This window comes from Notolepis coatsorum (genome assembly GCF_963971535.1).
Source record: "Notolepis coatsorum genome assembly, chromosome: 17".
In the NCBI taxonomy this organism is placed as follows: domain Eukaryota; kingdom Metazoa; phylum Chordata; class Actinopteri; order Aulopiformes; family Paralepididae; genus Notolepis; species Notolepis coatsorum.
This window is the reverse complement of record NC_140181.1, coordinates 52,630,414-52,652,074: the sequence shown is the minus strand read 5'-3', so window position 1 is coordinate 52,652,074 and position 21,661 is coordinate 52,630,414.

Here is a 21,661-nt window from a genome sequence, read left to right as displayed (position 1 = left end):
ACCAGTGGCGGCTGGTGAAAATGATTCTAGTTACCTCAATCAGTTTAGGTAACTACAGAACAGTATATTGTTATAGAGACTCACTTTGCTGCCGGTAGAACATCATGCACGAATTGGAAGAGCCGCCGCGTGTGGCGCTAACCCTTTGAGAAGCTTTGTGGTCCGGGCTTGAACTTTCCATAAATGTGTCCATATAAATAATTATTTTTAGATCCAACACTGTCTGAATGTATCTTGTGATTATTATCAATTTCTGACGACGACAACAACTGTAATCCTGTCTCGTCTCGAGTCCCTGCAACAATCATTGTTGTCGTCATCAGTCCGCGCACCTCCTAACACACCAGTGACTCTGCTTGGGGCGCTAGAAAAAGCACCCTTCAGGCATCATATTTGAAGACGCTGATTAGCTAAATTTAGTTGCTGGGTCCATTTATGTTGCTCTGTGCATTTTCCAATTGGCTGCGTTGCGCACTGACGCCCAGTCAGTGGGGTGATATTTCTAGCTCCCCAGAAGAGAGAGGGGATTAACAGGACGCACAAACAATGATTTATATTTGATATATTACACGTTCTTGTGCATTTTAAACACAAACATACTTAAAATGAGTAATTATTATTTATTTGAAAAAACTTTATTATATTTTTAGAGGTCGAAATCTACTATTATAGAAAAATCCAAAACCACTTTCCGGGGGGGGGGGGGGGGGGGGGGGACCAGCCGCCACTGATCATGACCCACTTACTCAATATAATCCACATACCTTGTTATGAGCAGTTTCATCTAGGAAATATTTTCAACCGAAATACACCCCCATTCATTGTTATGGGGGTCGTAGTTCGGTATGAAAACCACTCCATTGTATTGGAGTGATGGTAGATATTTCTACGGCAAGATATCTCCGAAACAGTTCACCGAAACTATCTGGATGGATAGACAGCACTTTTAATTTTTTATTTGGGTGAACTGCCCCTTTAACCTAACCTAGCCTCTTTTCCACACTGCTAAAGGAGTTTCCTCCTGGAGTGTGTGACAGTTCCTCAGCCTACGTCAGCACCACCAGTTGGTCTGTCACAGACGCTTAGCCTCTGCGCCGTGCCTCTCTGTTGTGGTGCTGTTCCACCTCAATGGCAAACCCAGGTGAACCTCACCCTCCTCCCTCTCCATAACCAGGCCAGGAATCTGGTCTGACTGCACTGCAGCATGCACAGACCAGCGCTGGAATCCTTTCACCAGAGAAGGGCCCTGGAATGCTCAGTGATGTCACATGAATCCAAGATGGCCACTTACCGATCGCCATTACTTTAGGGCCTGTGCTACACTCGCAGAATGACAAAGCAGAAAAGATTCCACTGCGGTTCTCGGGTTTAATGGATACCGTTCCAGTTCAAACATCTTTTGTCCACATTGCTGTAAATGTGGAACAAAGTTTAATGATTAAACGTTGCCTCTTATACATTTTTGTGTGCTCAGTGCTTTATTGTGAGGTGATATGACAATTCATGACCTTTGAATAATTCAACAACAAAAAACTAACAATGCAGTAGAATGAGTGGTATAGTGGATAAACTACAGCACATAAACTACACACAAAAGATCTTTCACCTTCATCAAACATTTTTATAGGCCTACTTGCTTAAACTCTTTGAAAGATCTTTTAAAATCATTGTTGGTCATTTTACTTAACCACTCACCTTGTGTAACAAAGGTATCCGTGGCAAAAGAGAGAGAGAGAGAGAGAGAGAGAGAGAGAGAGAGAGAGAGAGAGAGAGAGAGAGAGAGGTGGGGGGGGGCTAGCATCTACTTATGACTGGTAACCATGGGCATTATGTGTGCTGTATAGGCTGTGTATACTGTAGATGTGCAGGTAGCCTATATCTATATATAACCTATAGCCGATATCTATAGATAACCTATATTTTGATAACAGTGTATACAGGCCTTATGGTTCTTGTTTTATCAAGCAGGCCACGTTGGCTCTAGCCTGCTCTGTGCTGCTATAGAGTAGGACACAATGAGGGCTTAGCTGGGGGGGGGGGGCCTCTTGGGTAAATTGCGGCATTTAAAAAGGAGCTCTGTTCACCAGTAACCTGATCTGCACCTGACTGGGGCCAGGCAGGCATTCCGGTCTGACCAGCGAGTTCCACTGGGAACACAATGACCAGAGAGAAACTGCTACCGTGGGCCAATTGATAAAAGCCCTAAATACATGATCAGAACAGCATGAGCTCAAGTATGAGTTATTTTGTAATGTTTAATTCAAGAACGTCAAAGCTTTCAATGCCCCTATAGCCGTTGTGACATCATCATTTGGAACGTTCAGTTCTCAAAATAATAGTTCATACACCTGAAAGAAAGAAAAAAAAACTTTTTTTTCTAAGTTCACATTGATTCAGAGGAAGGAAATTAAAGTCAGTCATTATTGTTCTTATGTTTCAACTTTATTTTGTTACATAATACATACATACATACATCATATTGCAACTAAATTAATTGAATATTAATTAATGTACAGTGTGATTACTGAATTAACACCCTTACTGGGGGGGGGGGGCAGTACATATGAATGGGTTTCATGCATAGCAGTCTCATTAGCATACCTATTAGTAACACATCTACTAGGTTTACATACAGGTGACAAGAAATGCGTTGGTACAAAGTTCAGCCTTCATTAAACACGATTTTTCAGCTGCTTGGGGGAGAAACTCTGACTCAAGTCACATGGAAGAGGCTCAATCAATCAATCAATCTTCCAGTGCAAGGTTCATAGTTCCATAGTCATTATCACCATCATTATCATCATCATCATCATCATCATCATCACCACCACCATATCCCACCCCATATGTCGCCTCTATAAATATGTCAATTCACTTATCTGGCTCGCTCTGGTCAATATCTTATGCATGTCATAATGTTGGCTCTGCGCAAAGAGTGAGAGAGGGGAAATAAAAAATAAAAGAATGGAAGGTAATGCCATTCAATGGACGGCATTACCAGACAGTATTAGACACCGATAATTACATCTAACCATGTCTGGTAAGACGCCTATCGACAGGCAGGAAGGGACGAGCTCTGAACGTTCACCTGCGCTCGGAGGGGGAAGAGAGCTGGAAGAGAGCTGGAAGAGACAGATAATGGGTGAGATGCAAAGCAGAAACAGGCTGGAAAACGAGAACCATTTCTTTCCTTTTTTATGTTTAGGAAAGTCGACATGATGATATACATTGACATTCACCTGCCATGCATTAGAGAGAGAGAGAGAGAGAGAGAGAGAGAGAGAGAGAGAGAGAGAGAGAGAGAGAGAGAGAGAGAGAGAGAGAGAGAGAGAGAGAGAGAGAGAGAGAGAGAGAGAGAGAGAGAGAGAGAGAGAGAGAGATGCAATAATCCTGCAGCGGTAGCTGCTGACATTTAAGGTGTAAGTAAATAGGCCAGTGGGGAGAACGAGGAGAAGTTGTGTGGTAAACTCCTTCCTTTCATCATTATGTTTGGAAACAAATGCAGTGTGCTCTCATGACACCAGCAGGTAAAGGAAGCTAAAAACAGCTATTGCATCATGTGTCAATGACATAGATAAAGGAGCTAGCTCAGCTGCATGTGTCTATGACATAAAGGAGCTAGCTGCATGTGTCTATGACATAAAGGAGCTAGCTGCATGACATAGCCTAGATAAAGGAGCTAGCTATGTCTATGACAGATAAAGGAGCTAGCTGTAGGTGTCTATAAGACATAGTTAAGGGAGCTAGCTATATGTGTCTATGACCGATAAAGGAGCTAGCTGTAGGTGTCTATGATGTAGATAAAGGAGCTAGCTATGGTTCTATTACAGATAAAAGAGCTAGCTTTATGTATGTGTCTATGATTTAGATAAAGGAGCTAGCTGTGTGTGTCTATGACAGATAAAGGAGCTAGCTGCTTGTGTCGGGAGCATGTCTATGTTCCCCTGGTCCTATGTTCCCCGGGTTCTATGTTCGCTGATTGATTGATTGATTAATTGAAAATTTTAGACCACCAGCCCTGATTCCAAACTCTAACCTTAACCAACTTCGAAAGAGGGCCTAAGCTTAACCAGTTCGAAACAAGGCGGACAAGGGAACATAGGACCCGGGGAACATAGGGATGATCCCCTTGTGTCTATGACATAAAGGAGCTAGCTAGCTATATGTGTCTATGACAGATAAAGGAGCTAGCTGTATGTATGTGTCTATGATGTCGATAAAGGAGCTAGCTGTATGTATGTGTCTATGATGTCGATAAAGGAGCTAGCTGTATGTGTCTCTGACATAGATAAAGGAGTTAGCTGCATGTGTCTCTGACATAGATAAAGAAAGGTGCGGTTCAATATTTGCGGGGTAATTTTCCCTCCTTAAACAAACACCAGGTTTCTGCCAGCTCCATGTTTATTATTTGCTTTAGTCTGTGGCGTCTGTTTGAAGGTTCTACCCATTAAATTTTCTCTTCCTGGCAGGTGATAAAAACTGTACTGGTCACCCCAGTGTACCTAATTAATTCCGTTTTGAAAATAAGTAATCTCCTGGAACACAAAACACAAAAAAGCAGTAAGGGGTTATTTTCTACTACCTCTATCATTTCAAAAATCTTCAATGTTTGTATTACTACAAAGTCTACGTGCTAAAAAGCCTTGTTACAACGCTGAAATCTTTTTCTTGGCTCAGACGAAAAGAGCAATAATTCATAAGGATTTTAAAAGTCATCAGTAAGGCCCGGGAAAAAGGGGGAGGAGGCCACGGTGTCGTTGGGTCTATTTTTATCGTGGAGTGCTCAGGTGAGCTCATGTGTCAGTTTCAGGATGTGCCACGCAGGTAAGGCGAGCTGGACCAATCACTGCCACACAACACAAAGCCTCACACCGTGCGGGGGAGGGAACAGGGAAATGACTCCCGGCATGACCGATGGAGCTGTCTACCGACCAGTATTCTGTAGCTAGCCTGGGCAGGGTGGGGTCGTCATAAAAGAGAGAGAGAGAGAGAGAGACAAGTGAATAGCACAATAGCTGAGCTCTAAGGTCCTTACTGTCAACTTTTTCTCTTTTCCTGTAGGAAAGCAATCCGGCCGCACCACACACACGAGTCATCTCTTTTACGTCTCAAATTAGTAATAAAACGAAGACCTAAGACCTTCTCGGTCCGTTTGGTCACAAACTAATGACTAACCTCCCGCTCCCCTTTCAGCATTTCTGTTGTTTTTCATCCTCTCATTTTCTTTTTTTACACAATTGGAAACCCTTACGATGATAGGACATTCTCGTCTACAAGATAGGTATCTAAAGTGAATAAGAATAGTGTCGAGGAAGAACAGGAAGGAATGACCAGGCAAATAATGATGCTAGATCAAACTCCTGAGAACACAGGCATGACCTGTTGCTATGTTTCCTTAACGCTCAACACAGATTCTTCCAGATAATAACATCATTAACATTAACATCCTTGGATAAAGATAAGATCAATCTGAAGTCACTACTATCACAGACAATTACAAAATACTATACTGCCCCGATGTGTTGCTTTAAAGTGGCCTGTTACAGTAGGCCTACATAATGTAGCGGAGGACGTTGCTGTGTATTGGTCACCCAGGAAACATCGTTACCAGACAGTGTTAGAAAACGGTTGTACAATCCATCACTGTCAGGTAAGATGGATCCTGAAAGCCATTTCCTCTTTCAAACAGACCGTATCTGTTCACTAGCACGGCTAATGTAGCACGTTTTCTTTCGCTGCAGTTAGTGGGTGGCTATCATCATCATTACCAGGCAGTATTAGAGAGAGAGATGATATCCAATGCTGCCTCGTAAGATGGAGATAATCCATCCAAAAGGAACACTCGAGTGGGCACGTGACAAAATTAATACACCTCACATAGACACAGTACAGTCATGGATATTTGTGCATTATGTATCATAAATGCCAGCTATTAAAACAGAGTATAGATGATAATGGGACCTGTGTGGGTGTGATCATACCACACCTTTAGGTATGCCGTAGGCTTCTAAAGAGTAGAGCTGGGGAATGTTTAAACTGTTTGTTAATGAATGATAATATGGAATAGATGGGCTAGTAATTACATCATTGTGAAATAATTTACACAATCAACAAACTTCTATAACATATCAACTTCTTCAGATGTGTATGCCAAACTATTACAACTTCAAAAGTCATGGGTGCATTTCATGTCCAACGCCCTTATTTGAAACCCACTCCTCTCAAATATATATTATTGTAGAGGCTTTGTCCTGGTCTGAGTTTCTTAGACTAGCTGTCAGGAGATTGGGCCACAGTGGTTGTTAATGATTGCACCAAACCTGTTCTGACTGGTCTGAATCTACGGCACGGCGAGGCTGGGAGGGCTGCTTTTTCACACACAATGGATGGCAGTTACAAGTTTCAAACACCCGGTTTTGTCGAACATATCCACCCCGTAGCGTCACAGCGCTCAGAAGCTACTGGGCCTCAGGGAGTTGTTCCTGCTACATGTCACGTGGTTTTAGGTTGCGACATACCGGTACTGTACCAGCAGCACCTATAAAAACGTACTATGAAATCTGTTTCCCGTGAAGTAAGGGAAAACAAAAGGGTATTTCCCCCCCCTCATTTGAGGACTTCTAAAGTCTCCTGTCTTTGTGTTTGCAGTAATGATGAAAGCCTGTAGGAATGCTGCCGGCGCTGACCTGTGCCTACACGGTGTATCATGCAGAAGGTCATTCAGACAGTGATCGTTTACTGAATAACGTGTGCCGTTCACGGGAACAGAGTGTGAACAACACTGCACCTCCACCCCAGCCCACCCCCTGTATGTCAGCTTGATCCTCTCTATCCTACGTGACATAAAAGCAATACCACACCGTTACAGAAATCACCGTTCACATCACAGACATCTACAGTAATGGAGTTACGTTGAAGGTGCAGTGTACATAAGCCAATGCTGCACCAACATGACGTGTGGGTAAACAATGGAACCTTCCTCTTTCACTTCAACGGTGCATTTTGTATCATTCAGGGAGCTTTTTCTTTTCTCTTGTTCTCTTTCAGTCACACATAACAAATTATATTAAAGTTTTACGTTATTTAGTCACCGATGTTCTCTTAGGACAGAAAGAAACAAAATCACAAATAATGAGAAATTCTCATTTCCATTTTGAGAAAGAAAAGGTTTCTCTCCAGTCATACTGCGAGAAGGCGAAATAGAAGAGCGTGAGTGAGAGAAAGGAGGGGGGAGAGAGGGAGAGAGAGAGCACAGAGCATGATGGAGGGAAAGGTTCAGGGAAAGAAGGTGGAGAGGGAAAATGGAGAATGCACCTGTAACCTTACCGTCATGAAAGGTACCCCCAAGGAAAGAATGTAACAAAACCAAAGTAAGTAAGTAAGTATGGAGAGAAGGGGAGGGAGAGGGGGGGGCTAAAAAAAAGAGAGAAAGAGTAAAAAAAAAAAAAAAAAAAACATCTTGAGTTTCCAGCCAGTGTGCCTGAGAAAAGCACTGTCTTCCTTCGCGGTCAGTCAGGCCCCCATGAAATGAGAAAGCCAAGCAGAGTAGACCTGCTCTCCTAGAATCTATTTAGTTAATCATCAGCATTATAAACCACTGCTGGAGGCCCTGTCTGAGGAAGGAAAGAAGGGAGAGAGTGAGAGAGAGAGACAGAGAGAAAGAGATTAGGCCCAGAAAATTTAAGCTGGTATAGGAAGAAGTGACCAATAAAAATAACAATATTTGTTTAAAGTAGATTGTCTCCTTGTGTTACCTGAGTAAAACATTTTAATAATAATTCTGTTGGCCTCCTCCTACCTTCCAAATAAAAAATGTCCTGCGAATTTGTCCCATATGCTCTAAATGTATTTCTTTGGTCCGAATATTTTCCTCTTTTGACAAAGTCTGTTTTTCTTCCTGGTTTCTATCTCTGGTGTGAAGTTATTCCATTCGGTTGTTCTTGTCGGTGGAGCTGAACCTGCTTACAGCTGCCCCATGCTTTTCCTTCTTTTTCGCTGTGTGTGCCGGAGTCGTAAGCGCGGCATGATCAGGTAACCCTGCCCTCTGTTCTGGAATGTGACTCCACTGTGAAATGAACAACCCGATAGGTAAACCGGCCTGGCCCTTAATCAATAGTTGGGGTGTTCCTTTGTCAGGGAACAATGGCTAGGAAGGGAAACCCAAAACCTTATTTAAGACTGGACCTTATCTCAGGGCTACTTGTGGTGCCCCCAGACTACTGCTGGGGGGGGGGGGGGGGGGGGTAGTAGAGCCTGGTTACTGTGGTGTTTGGGCCTAGCCTGCCTTTATTGGTCCACTTTGGTTTAAATAAAAATTCTGTTTGAATTCTACTATACTGCTTTTTATCTGTAAAGATACAGCCAACCTTAATTGTGTTAATAATGTACAGGAATGCTTTTAGTTGGATCATATACAGATATGTCATGACAGAGCTATCTCCACCCCCCCCCCCACCTGACAGTTTCCTTTCCCTTTTCAGTTTTGAATATTTCAAATGAATGGGGGAAGATTTGCAAGAAATTTGATAATCAAAAAAGGTTGTCCTCTCCCTTTCCAAAGCAAGGCACAGGCCTTGTACCATTACACCCCCCCCCCCCCCACAAGGGCAAGTACCACAAAATGTGATCTTTTATATTATGTTTTAATATTTTTATATAAAAAAATTATAATATTTTTAAAATGTATTATTTATAAAATGTTCTATTTAAATTGATTTGTTATTGATTCAATATTAAATTGACTGATGCCCAAAAAAGATGCAACTATTTAAAATGTCTGGTTCTTGAGGAAAATCGCCTAAAATGACTGTATCATTACCTTATCATTAACTCATGTCACCCTATAGTTATCATTGTCTTGTTGCTGAAATCTTTTATAAAATACAGTATTTATCAAACATTAGCATAGCATTAAACGTTGTTCCACAGCACATCACGCTTCATAATATACCTAATCGTACTGAATTAAACACTGCTTCAGCTTGACCTCTCACCTCATGTGGTGATAAGAGCTACATTTCCCTTTCATTACAAGCTAGTCACTCATCTGCTTCAAAGGGTTAGCCATGAGCAAACAATAAAGGAAACTATTCAAAAGTACGTCCACCATTTTGTATGCCTTCCCCTATCTCAAAATCTCTCTTTCTGTTGAAATTCTATTCTGTAATCCCCAGCCTATTGCCATACGCCGCCATAGCTACCAGCACTCATGTGACTCGCAGCTATTCAGGTGTATGAAAGAATTGGACAAATGTCTCTCTATCCACCAATCACAATCGTCCACCTCGCTCTGCACTCGCCACAGTACGGTACAGTATGTGGTCGACATTTTCCCTCCATTTTCCCTACAGCTCTCCAAACATCACATAGCAAACCTACTTAAAAGACATTTTGGGGATTCAGAGGAAGCCCTGACATTCAGTAAGCCTTCTAAGGGTGATTCTCTTCTCTTAAGATGTCAAACTAAGCACTACGGACTGTCTTCGACCATGTAATCGAGACCTCGGAGGCGGCTAAAATGGATGAGCAGACATTTTACATTCGCCACACATCCACTGCATAATGGAAATGCGTTTTCTCACATCAAAGGCTCTGAGAATCAGGGATTATTCTCTCGAATCTCCATCTACACAAGCCCTCAAAAGAGACAAGCAAGAACAAGTCTATCTTTGGTATTTTAGTCTTCTCCCCCCATGACAATAGTTTAACAAAAGAGGACAAGCCTTGTCATTCAACAGGTGGTAGAGAAAACGTACTAAAAGCCCCTTTCAAACTTAAATAACTTGTCATTTGTTGTAATAATAACACGTTTTTAAAATAATAAGCAGTTCTGAAATGTTTCTTCTCTATACAAGATGCAAAAAAACAGAAAGATGTTCACCTGTTGCTCGCGATCACGTTTATCAATTTGTTAAAAAACTCTTTCCAGAACCACAATCGCTTGAATGTCCCCCCAGTAATGTACCTATTTTCAGTGCTCCAGTGAAGGGAGGGAGTCTTTATACCTTTTGACAAGTCTGGCGGTTTGCCTTTACCTGCCCCAACTGGTCTATCCAGTTTAGGAATGAGCGTTCGCGTCTATTGTCTCCCTTCTTTTCTCTCGCTTTAAATGGAACTGGAATCTGATAGCAGGGTACACCGTATGATTTAGCTTCCCATCGAAACCAACCAAGACCCTCCTTTACAACCGCCACAAGGCTTCGTACAATTACACCTGATCGGTTCCCCAGAGCAGAACTTACTGTTATCACAACACACAAAAAAGTCCTTAAATCCCTAAAAGGCCACTACCTATGCTAAACAACAGCATTTGACCATGTTAATACAAAAAAAGTACCGTATCTTTTCAAAATGGAGACAAAGAAGGCATCACACTTGTGTTACTCAGCCGGTCCTTCCCCAGGTGTGGTCATGGAGCCAGAAACCCAAGACAAGAGGCATCATTGTGTTCACTGGCTCCGTCGCCTTGTTGGCTAGTCTTCCTCTTTCCTCCTGTTGCTGAAGGACGGTCGACCTCTGCTGAGTTGGCTTGGAGGTGGAGAAAAAAAAAGTTGTTCCTTTCAGGCGGATGGTAGTTGTAGCTCGGCTTGAAGGCAGAGAACCAACAGGTAGGACAGAAAATGGCCAACCGCAGCCCCCCAAAACCCCCACCCACCGCTCCCCACCCCCTCCCCACCGAACAAAACCAACAGGTTTGGAGCCGGTCGACTTAACTCTTGGTAGCTTGTTTAAAGTTGTTTCCGGGAGCTCTCGTCGGCGATGTTAGCTGTTTAAGCTCCTCAGGAAGAGAGATGGAGTTTGTAAAGGGCTTGGTTTACATGTAGCCTGACCCCCCCTCATCCCCCCACAGGTGTAATTTTCAGGTCGCAGCCAATCTCCTTAGCCTCTGGCACTCACAGGTGTGTCCCCGGCACTGCGTCTAGCCAATCGTGGCCGAGGCGAAAACCTCCTCCTCCCCCCTCCCCCCTCCACCACCATCGCCACCCCCTCGCCCCACACCCGCTCCGAATCCCACCTCACCGGCTCGCCTACCCCCCCACCCTCCCCGTTCTCATCCGCCCCAGGTACCTTGTTGTGTGTGTGTTTATGATGTAAGCTTCAGCTTCTGTGGGAATGGCCTCCTCTGTTCCTATCACAACACCAACAACAGCAACACCACCATCACCCTCAACCGCCAGCCCACACCCACTCTCTCAAGGCTATGGGGGCCTGCAGCTCGCGGGGGGTAAAACACATCATGAGGTCTGCGTGACAGATCACAACGACGCGGCTTGGATCAGAAAATATGTATCCGTGAGACACGGTCGCACACATGTGAACCTTAGCCTAGAGTCATAACCTGAAATACCTGCCCTTTGCCCTGTCTCTCTCTTCTACAGCCCTCTCTCTCTCTTTTTCTGTTCACACACCCATTGTCGGCTAACAATAACCCTGTAGGTTTATAGCGAGAATGACAGGTGGACAAAGTGCAGGTAAGTACAACAGGGAGAGACACATAGACGGTTTGAGTCCATCCAGCAACCCAGGCCAGGGAGGGGGACGACCAAAACAAGATCTGTGGGTCTATCAATCACTGGGGGTGGGGGCTGGTGTGGTTGAAGCCCAAAGCCCCAAGGGCACGAGGACCTAATCTCGGGCCTGTCCGAGGGCTTGGCTAGCTCCTGGGCAAGGCAGCCACTTTCGGTCGAGAGGTGTAATTGTCTGGATTAGTCTCTCAACAATGAGCACAATGCCAGAGCTGGATCCTGTTTCGCAGGGGCGTGGTCGCCGGTTGCCGCGACGCAGTGTTGGCAAGAAGGGAGGCTGCGGTAGATAAGAGTCTGTGAGCTACAAGTGAACAATAGCACACAGGATTCCATCCCAGACCATGATAATAATGCAAATCTATAAATTTTAACATTAAGCTATACGTCTTTGAAAGCCCCAATAGTTTTACGTTTTAAACACAATGGAGTATCCTGTTGAGCTCTGTGTCATCCAGTGGCAAACTACCGATACTGTGGCTAAATTAGATGAACAGCCAGCCTTGGCCAGATCAGGGCCCAGTTGCCCCAAAACTACTTTAATGCTTAAGGTCATCTTAGTTTCATTGTGGCTCAGTGCCACAAGCCAGCCCCAGTTAATTTAACATACAGTAATATTTGCCACTGAAAATACAGTAATTGAAATGCTCAGAGGGAACCTACAAATAACCATACTCTATGTGTCACACAAGCCTAACAATAAACAGATGTATTGTTTCTGAGGTCCACATTAATACGTTTCCTTTTTTGAGCAGATTTTTTTAATGAAAATTATTTCCATCCACACAAGCATTTTAGCACCATTGCAGAAACTATCTCCATCCATACTAGCTTGCCTGAAAACGCACACTGGGCATGAGTGTAAACAGGAAGCAGACTCTGTGGTTCTTGAGAAACGTGCAGTGAAGCCCGTCGTCAGCGCAGTGTACGCTAACTTGCCTACTGCAAACTGCGTGAAGTGGTGAAATGTCAAAAAGACAGTGGTATTTGTTGAGCCCTTTAAACCAGTTGAATATTTGCAGGAAGTAGAAGAATCAACAGGTAGGCGACAGGTCAGGGATTATCAAAGGACATACAATACTGCCCTAGACCCTGGGAATAACATTATGAAGCAGAAAGAGGCCGATGGCTCCATGGCTGTGTTGTGGGCTGTTTTTGGACAAATGAACAAAATGGTTATGCACGCTTTTTATTGAGTAGTGTTTTTATTGTGCTGTGTGGTGAAATGAGTTTGGTCAATTATAAGTCCCATCGTTGTGGGCATATAGTGTTTAGCTACTTGGCTCCATTGTCAGAAGATGCAACAATATTTTCTGCGCATTGTTTGTTTTGGAAGCGAGCGTGGGTTTGCATCACCTTTTAGCAAGTCTCAGTTTCTGCCCGTCCACACAAAAACGCAACCCCGGATTTTGCGTACGAATACAGGGTCAGCGGGTGTTTTCAAAAGTCTCCATTTTAGGGGTTTGAAAATGCTGGAGTAGTGTGGACGCTAGGTGCAAACGTAGGACAAGTTATGCAGTTTAGGACGAAAACGTATTTATGTGGATATGCCCTAAAACCATAAAACGAACTTCACTATGTAAATCACCGGACAATTATTACACCTTCTCATTTACTAAGGTTTACCAGACCACTGGAACTAGATGTGTTAATGGTTCAAGCAGCTCTATGCGTCACAACATGGCCTATTAGGTTTGCTGCCTCTCAGCTGCCCCTGGGTGAGGTTAGGCTTATTCAAAGGGATTTGGTCGGTAAATTGCCCCCGTCTGAAAGGTTTGCTTTGTTTAGTATTTTCATTTGCATTCCAAATGAGGTCTGGAGTGAAGCACGGGGGCCTGACCCAACCTCATTTGGGTACTGATGGGTATCTGGCCGGTCTGTCACGCAACGCAGGATGCATCAACAGCACTGGCTAAATAGCCACACACACAGCCTCAATTCCTCACCAAACAACAGCAGCCAAATACGGCAGGCCACTTGGAGAATTGTGTCATCCTGTCATTCATTTGTCTCAATAAAGCAGTTTTGCATGTGCCCTCCCATTATGACTGCTATTACAGCTTTGTAATAATGTGCCGTTGTCATTGCATTTGACTTCTATATAATCCTTCTATAATTTGCATTGGAGGGCAACTGTCTCTATTGAAGTATACAGACTTCATTTGTGAACCTGTACAATGGGAACATCAATCCAAAGAGCAAATTTAGTCTTTTGAAAGTGTCCCCCGAAATCAAGTTTTTTGTTACAGCATATTACATTTACATAGACAATTGGACCTTTGCCATGATATAGGTAAAGTATGACCATCATACTGTAAGAGTATGGCTTGCCCATTGGGTAACTAGACATTTACTATCAAACTAAGTACCAAAGAGTGTTAAACAGTACTAAAAAGTGTTAAACAGTACCACCCGAGTCCAGGTGTCGGAACAAAGCCATCTCCATCATCCAGGATCCCCCCCCCTGCGATCCAGCCGCTGGTACCGCAGCATACGAACAAATACAAACCGGTACAAGAACAGTTTCTACCCACAGGCAGTACGCCTGATGAACAGTTCATCCGGCTATTAGCTACTGGACTCAAATGCTGCTACAATGCTCAGCCACTTTACTGCAATTCTTTTAGCTTGTCTGTATACTTATCTTTATAATAATTTTTATTTGTATTTACTTATACTTAGTTGTGCTTATTTTGATTGCACATACCGCAGACAGTTGATAGTTTATTGTATATAAATACCTGCTTTTTATTCTGTAAATTGTTGCTGTTCCTTGATGCTGTGGAGCAAACGGAGAGTAAGAATTCCATTGTACTTGTTGGCAGATAAAACTATAAAAAAAAAAAAATCAGAATCTGAAGAGTGTTAAAACAGTTCAAGTTTCAAGTTTCTTTATTAGTTGACATGCAAAGATACAGAATACCTTCACATGGAATGCTTTTTTCTGTTATGCTCCTATGAGGATCATAGGACGCTTGGATCATACACATACAGCTCATTACAGTAATATTCCACAATTATTACATTTTAGATAGTAATAATGGTACAGAGCCTTGAGACAAACATATGCATATTCACCACCGCAAACAGACTGGCAGCCGTCATAGGCAGCGCCATTTACGGAAGGAGGGGGGAGTGGGTTGGGGTTGTTACAGGGCTGTAGGGGGGGGGGGGGGGTGGGGGGGAGTGCACAAGCCAAGTCCTGGGTGGGGGAGGTCTCCCTCACACGAGGCAGCCGACATTGCAGCGCCAATGCAGAGGAAGGGGGGGGGGGGGGGGGACTAGGGATTGGGGTTGTGGGACGCCGCTCGCCACTCTTATCTCCCAGAGAGCCTTCGACTCCAGAGCTCTCGGTTCGACCTTGGTCCAAGAATTTGTTTTGGCTGACTGACTGGCACAATTTATCCCAGCCACGTCCCTTTAAATTTGATTTGAATAGAGTGGAATATAACTCTATTGATTTGAGTGGAGTGAGTTTTAACAACTCCGTCCAAATGACTGAATGCATTATTAGTCCAAGTGTCCAAGTGTCTTATCAGTTCATTTTGGTAGATCCTGTGCGCAGTAAACAGATCCAAAATCTTCTTATTGCAGTCCAAAAGCTTCGATAATCCAAATAATACCACGTCTTCAAGTTTGTAGCCCAATTATGATGTCCCAATAGGCAGAGAGGGTTAGCCTTATTCTGCTTCTTGAAGAAAATATGCAATCCACTGATTAGATCCATTTAGAGTTGATTTGAGTATAGTCCGGCCACCGGCACGAAGCAGGGCATAGCAGCGTCAGGCTCCATGGTGCAGTAGAGGCGGCGGTAGGAACGGCCTTGAAGGCCTTGGGAGAGAGGAAAGAAATGCGACTTGTCTCTGCAAGAGGTGGGAGGACAGTAGGGGAGAACGGGGATGGTTGTCACACTTTTTACTCTAGTGTGAATTGCTCATCATCAAAACATCTTTCAATAGTCATTCCTACATTAAATTGAAGCTTAAGATGTTGGCTTGAAATGTGTATCCCTCTCATTTTCCAACATATTGTAACAAAGAGGAAATTACCTATCAAAGACACAATCACAGGGATGGTTGTCACACACTATGGGGTTGGTTGTCACTATGTGTTTTAATGGGAAAAATCTTAAAAAGAAGGCAAGAAGGAAGAACTAAATTTGAAAGTTGAATTGCATTGACAATTTGACAAATACATAAGTAAGGGATAATGTAGGGACAAGGTCATTGTCGCAAAATAATTGACCGACAGAGTTTAAAATACCGAGCCGCCTCGGCGACAATGCGACAATGATCGAGTATAGCTATACATTATCCCGCTTATTACATGGCTAACTTACTAACAATATACCCAATTCATTTTACATCGACTCGCAACACTGGTTCTGGCTCCGCTCGTCGCTCCGCCCCCTGTCATCGCCGGCAGCTTCCCCGGCAGCAGAACACCGGCAGTGTCTAATTGCACTGAAACAGTGTGTGTCAGTGGGCTTGATTGCGAACAGCTGCGCACAGCGGTCATTATTGTCCCACAGCGGTCATTATTGTCTGATAACTGACCTCTGACGCGCGCTATTGACCAATCACAAGCAAGCATTTCGGCGAATGTGAAAACGCCATGTAATAAGTAAGGGATAATGTATAGCTACGAGGTCATTGTCGCAAAATAATTGACCGACACGGAGTTTAAAATATCGAGCCGCCTCGGCGAGGTGTTTTAAGCGTCAGTGAAGGTCAATTATTTTGCGACAATGATCGAGTATAGCTATACATTATCCCGCTTATTACATGGCTAACTTACTAACAATATACCTAATTCATTTTACATCGACTCGCAACACTGGTTCTGGCTTCCCCAGCAGCCGGCAGTGTCTGATTGCACTGATGTCAGTGGGCTTGATTGCGAACAGCTGCGCACAGCGGTCATTATTGTTCCACAGCGGTCATTATTGTTCCACAGCGGTCATTATTGTCTGATAACGGACCTCTGATGCGCGCTATTGACCAATCACAAGCAAGCATTTCGGCGAATGTGAAAACGCCATGTAATAATGCATATTAACATGAACATAAACAGGAAAGACATCTTTAGGCCATCCTATATAACAAAATAAGAACAAAATAAATAGGCCTAACAATAATAGCCAACACAACTAGGCTACACTCATTCACTATCTGAGTTACAGTGATGGCAAATATAGGGTCTGGGCACTCCAACTAAGCAGAGCTTGTGTGCCAACTGGTTGCACATCCAACACTTCTCCCATACCTCCCCTGAACGGCTGTTGGAGAACGTTTCCATACGAACCAAACAGCCACTAATACACCTGTCACAGTACAAAGAGGCCTATGGAATTGTCAATCAGCAGTCATGAAAGCTGACTTCATTACTGCCTACGCCCATAGTCAAAATCTGTAGCTCCTGGCTCTAACTGAGACCTGGATAACCCCCAATAACTCATCAACACCTGCAGCATTATCTACAAACTATAACTTCACTCACACACCTCGACCTTCCAGGCGGGGTGGAGGCACTGGCCTCATGACATCTCCTTCATGGACTACAAACTTAACACCCCTCCCAGCACTGTCACTCTCCTCTTTTGAATATCATGCAGTATCTGTCTCTAATCCTTTCAATCTCACCATTGTTACACTCTACCGCCCTCCAGGTCCGCTCGATCACTTCACAGATGAGCTGGACATGCTTCTAAGCTCCTTACCGGAAGATGGTACCCCTCTCCTTCTATTGGGCGACTTCAACCTGCCTGACTCATCTCAGTCAGTCATAGTAGTCTCCCTCCTACAATCATTTGACCTGACTCCCACTGCCATGCCTCCCACCCACAAAGCAGGCAACTCCTTGGATCTCATATTTTCCCGTAACTCCAGCATCATTAACACCACGGTAACTCCCCTACATGTATCTGACCATTCCTTCATATCCTTCTCACTAACTCTCATGCTTAACCGAAAGGTCTTCACCCCAACTCAAACCGTCTCACTCAGATGCAACCTGCCCTCCCTATCCCCCTCCACCCTCTCCTCTGACATACTATCCACTCTACCTTTGAGTGACACCTTCTCTGCTCTCTCCACAGAGATGGCAACCTCCACCCTCCTCTCAGCCCTTGCAACCTCCTTCGACAAGCTCTGTCCCCTCGTTGAGAAACCTGCCCGCCGTTCCCCACCCAGTCCATGGCTGACAGATCCAGTGAGAGAACAAAGACAGGTCCTGAGAGCAGCTGAAAGGAAGTATAGAAAGTCATGCCTCACTGCTGACATCGACACATATCACAACCTCTTGTTAACATTCTCCAAAACCATTACTAATGCCAAAGCTTCTTTCTTTCACCATAGGATCGAGGCCTCTGCCAAGAATCTTCGCAAACTGCATGCTACCATGTCCTCCCTCCTCACTCCCCCCCCACCCCCCCCCTCCCTCATCTTTCTCTGCCGAAGACTTTGCGATCTTCTTTGAGGAAAAAGTGGAGAACATCCGCAGCTCCTTCTCTCAACCCCCACCCATTCCAAATGCTGAATCGAGAACCTCATCCTTCACTCTGTCATCTTTCTCTCCCATTACAGAAGCCGAGACCCTGACACTGGTAACGTCGAACCGTCCGACTACATGCCAGCTGGACCGGCTACCTTCCCCACTCCTCCAGACCATAGCACCAGACCAGTGCATGTGAGCGGATCGGAGCGTGAGCGGCGCGGGGCGCGGAGCGGCCGGTTTTGACGTGAGCGAGGAGTGGGTTTTAAAATGAGTCGGCGCGACGTCCGGAGTGAGAGTTCTCCTCCGCTCCAATCCACTCCAGGTCGCTCACAGTGGTTTAACACTGTTGATGTAATATACATGCAGTACAATGCCAAAGCAACAGATGGCGATGTACAAACATGAAGGCCATTTTCAACCAATGAGAAGGGTGAACCTGTGATATCCTGTTCAGGCTTCACTCCTCCTCCTTCACTCACTTCTGTTAGAAAAAGTATCGACGCCATTGTTGTTGACGTTAGCTTACATGCTAACGTTAATGGCAGCGACCATAGCATTGTGGCTCGGCTAGCCTATCATCGCTTAATAGAGCTAGTGAATGGATAAACAACGTTATTTAACATTGCAGAATGGGTACAATTACAATGCGGCTCAATACAAACAATTGTTAAGGGGCCCAGGGGGTGTAGACTGTTGTAGTTTGAGCTAATTTACCCCCTGCTCCAAAAAAAAAAAAAAAAAAAATGCCGAGCGATCTGGCGCGGGGAGCGCTCGATTCAAGGTGAGCGGGGAGCGAGCGGAGAGCGACTTGGGGGCGGGGTCAACATGAACGATTAGCGGAGCGGACCAAGCTTTAAAGAGCGAAGAGCGGATTTCTCGGCCGCGCCGATCCGCTCACGTGGCCTGCACCAGACATCCTCCCATTCCTAACTGCAACCATCAACTCCTCACTCAACTCTGGGGTGGTCCCCACCTCCCTAAAACAAGCCAGAGTCACGCCCCTCATAAAAAAACCATCCCTGAACCCTACCGTCATAGGCAACTACCGTCCTGTCTCTCTTCTCTCCTTCCTTTCTAAAACACTTGAACGTGCTGTATCCAACCAACTTACTGCTTATCTCTTACAGAATGACCTCCTAGACCCTAATCAGTCAGGCTTCAGGACTGGTCACTCCACAGAGACAGCCCTCATTGCGGTCACAGAGGCACTTCACTTAGCAAAAGCGAAAGGCCTCTCCTCTGTCCTGATTCTCCTAGATCTATCTGCAGCCTTCGACACAGTCAACCACCAGATCCTCCTCGCGGCCCTCGCAGGAATGGGAGTGGCTGGCTCTGCGCTGACATGGTTGTCATCATACCTCAATGACCGCTCCTACCAAGTGTCATGGAGAGGGACCCTGTCGGCCACCCGCCCCCTGCGGACGGGTGTCCCCCAGGGCTTGGTTTTAGGACCCCTTCTCTTCTCCCTCTACACTAAATCACTGGGTAACATTATCACGTCTCATGGCTTCTCCTACCACTGTTATGCCGACGATACTCAACTCTTCCTCTCCTTCCCTCCCTCAGATATCCACGTCTCTGAGCGGATCTCGGCCTGTCTGTCCGACATCTCCGCCTGGATGACGACCAACCACCTCAAACTGAACCTAAGCAAAACAGAATTGCTCCACCTGCCGGCCAAATCCTCCCCCCTGACCGACCTTTCCATCACAGTCGAGAATGCAGCTGTGACCGCGTCCCCGACCGCCAAGAACCTTGGTGTTGTCCTCAACGACCAGTTGAACTTCTCTGCTCACATCGCAGCGACAACCAGAACCTGCCGATTCCTCCTGAGCAACGTCAGAAGGATCCGCCCCTTCCTGACAAAAGAAGCCACCCAACTCCTCGTCCAATCAACAGTCATCTCCCGCCTCGACTACTGCAACGCACTGCTCGCTGGCCTCCCGGCCACTGTCACTAAGCCTCTTCAACTCATTCAGAACGCAGCGGCCCGCCTGATCTCAAACCTACCGAAGTCGGCCCATGTCACCCCACTTCTTAGGGACCTGCACTGGCTCCCCATTGCTGCACGAATCCGCTTCAAGGCCCTCGACCTAGCATACCGTGCGGCAAAGGGAACTGCTCCCGCCTACCTCCGGTCAATGGTCTCTAACTACACACCCTCAAGACTCCTACGCTCTGCATCTTCTGGCCGCCTCAGACCTACTCCTATCCAAGCTCCGGGAGGGTCATCAAAGAGAAGTCGCCTATTCTCAGTCCTTGCCCCACAATGGTGGAATGAACTACCCACCCCAGTTAGGACAGCCGAAACACGTCCAATCTTTCGCCGTCGACTAAAGACGCACTTCTTCAACCATTATCTGAATTAAAAAAAGAAAAAAAAATCGAACCCTAACTAACCATACTGTCATGCACTTGTCCTAATAAACTAACCTACACTGTAGCACTCAACACTTTGATGAACATTGTTACTCAGCTGATAGAGTTGTGCCCTTCCTGATGGCTTGTCGTACAGAACTTGTAAGTCGCTTTGGATAAAAGCGTCAGCTAAATGACTAAATGTAAATGTAAATGTAAACAAAAACAATCATCTTCATCTGATGAAGACTCATCCTGTCTCTTTTCAGTTTCTTCTTCTTGCTGGCTGCCTTTTCCAGCTAGGGTGGAGTACACTGGGATGTACTAGGCTTGGCAGGTGGTCTAGGCTGGGATGTACTAGGCTTGGTAGGTGGTCTAGGCTGGGATGTACTAGGCTTGTAGGTGGTCTAGGCTGGGATGTACTAGGCTTGGTAGGTGGTCTAGGCTGGGATGTACTAGGCTTGGTAGGTGGTCTAGGCTGGGATGTACTAGGCTTGGTAGGTGGGCTGAGCTGGGATGTACTAGTAGAGCCATATGAAATCTGTTTTATTATTTTCCAAATTCCATAAAATCTTTTCCCAAATTCCGTTTTTTTCCGTTTTAATATTTCAGAATTCTGTATTTTGCTTTTTATTTTCATTTTACCATCAGAAATAGTGTCTAATAAGTGGGAATGAATAAATGTCCACAATTTAATAAGATATAACAGTCCATTTAATGTTTTTAAGTGCTGCAACTCAGAAATACAGTTCAATTTTACACAATATTTTTCAAATAATATTGACAAAATAAAAATGCACACAAAATAAAAATGCACATTTCAAGTGTAAACAATAGATACAGCTAGCTACTACTGACATTATCACAATGACATTGTCAGTAGCCTAGCTATATATATTATATTGTGATGAAATATAGTAATGCATAATTTAGGCACCTTTAGTTTAATTTATTTCGTTTATAAAGGACAGTGTGTACTGACAATCATTTGCATTAAACAAATGGATGGGTGCACCAGATTTAGCAAGAAGCTATCATTTCCATCTATAGTCCTACTGTAACGTTACATAGCTATTTAAGTTTATTTCATTTATAAAGGACAGTGTGTACTGACAATCATTTGCATTAAACAAATGGATGGGTGCACCAAATTTAGCAAGAAGCTATCATTTCCATCTATAGTCCTATGTACTGTAACGTTACGTAGCTATTTAATCACAATAGTGTCAGTGATTAGCCTCGCCCTCTAGCTGTATCTATTGTGATCACCAGGGATCATCGTTAGA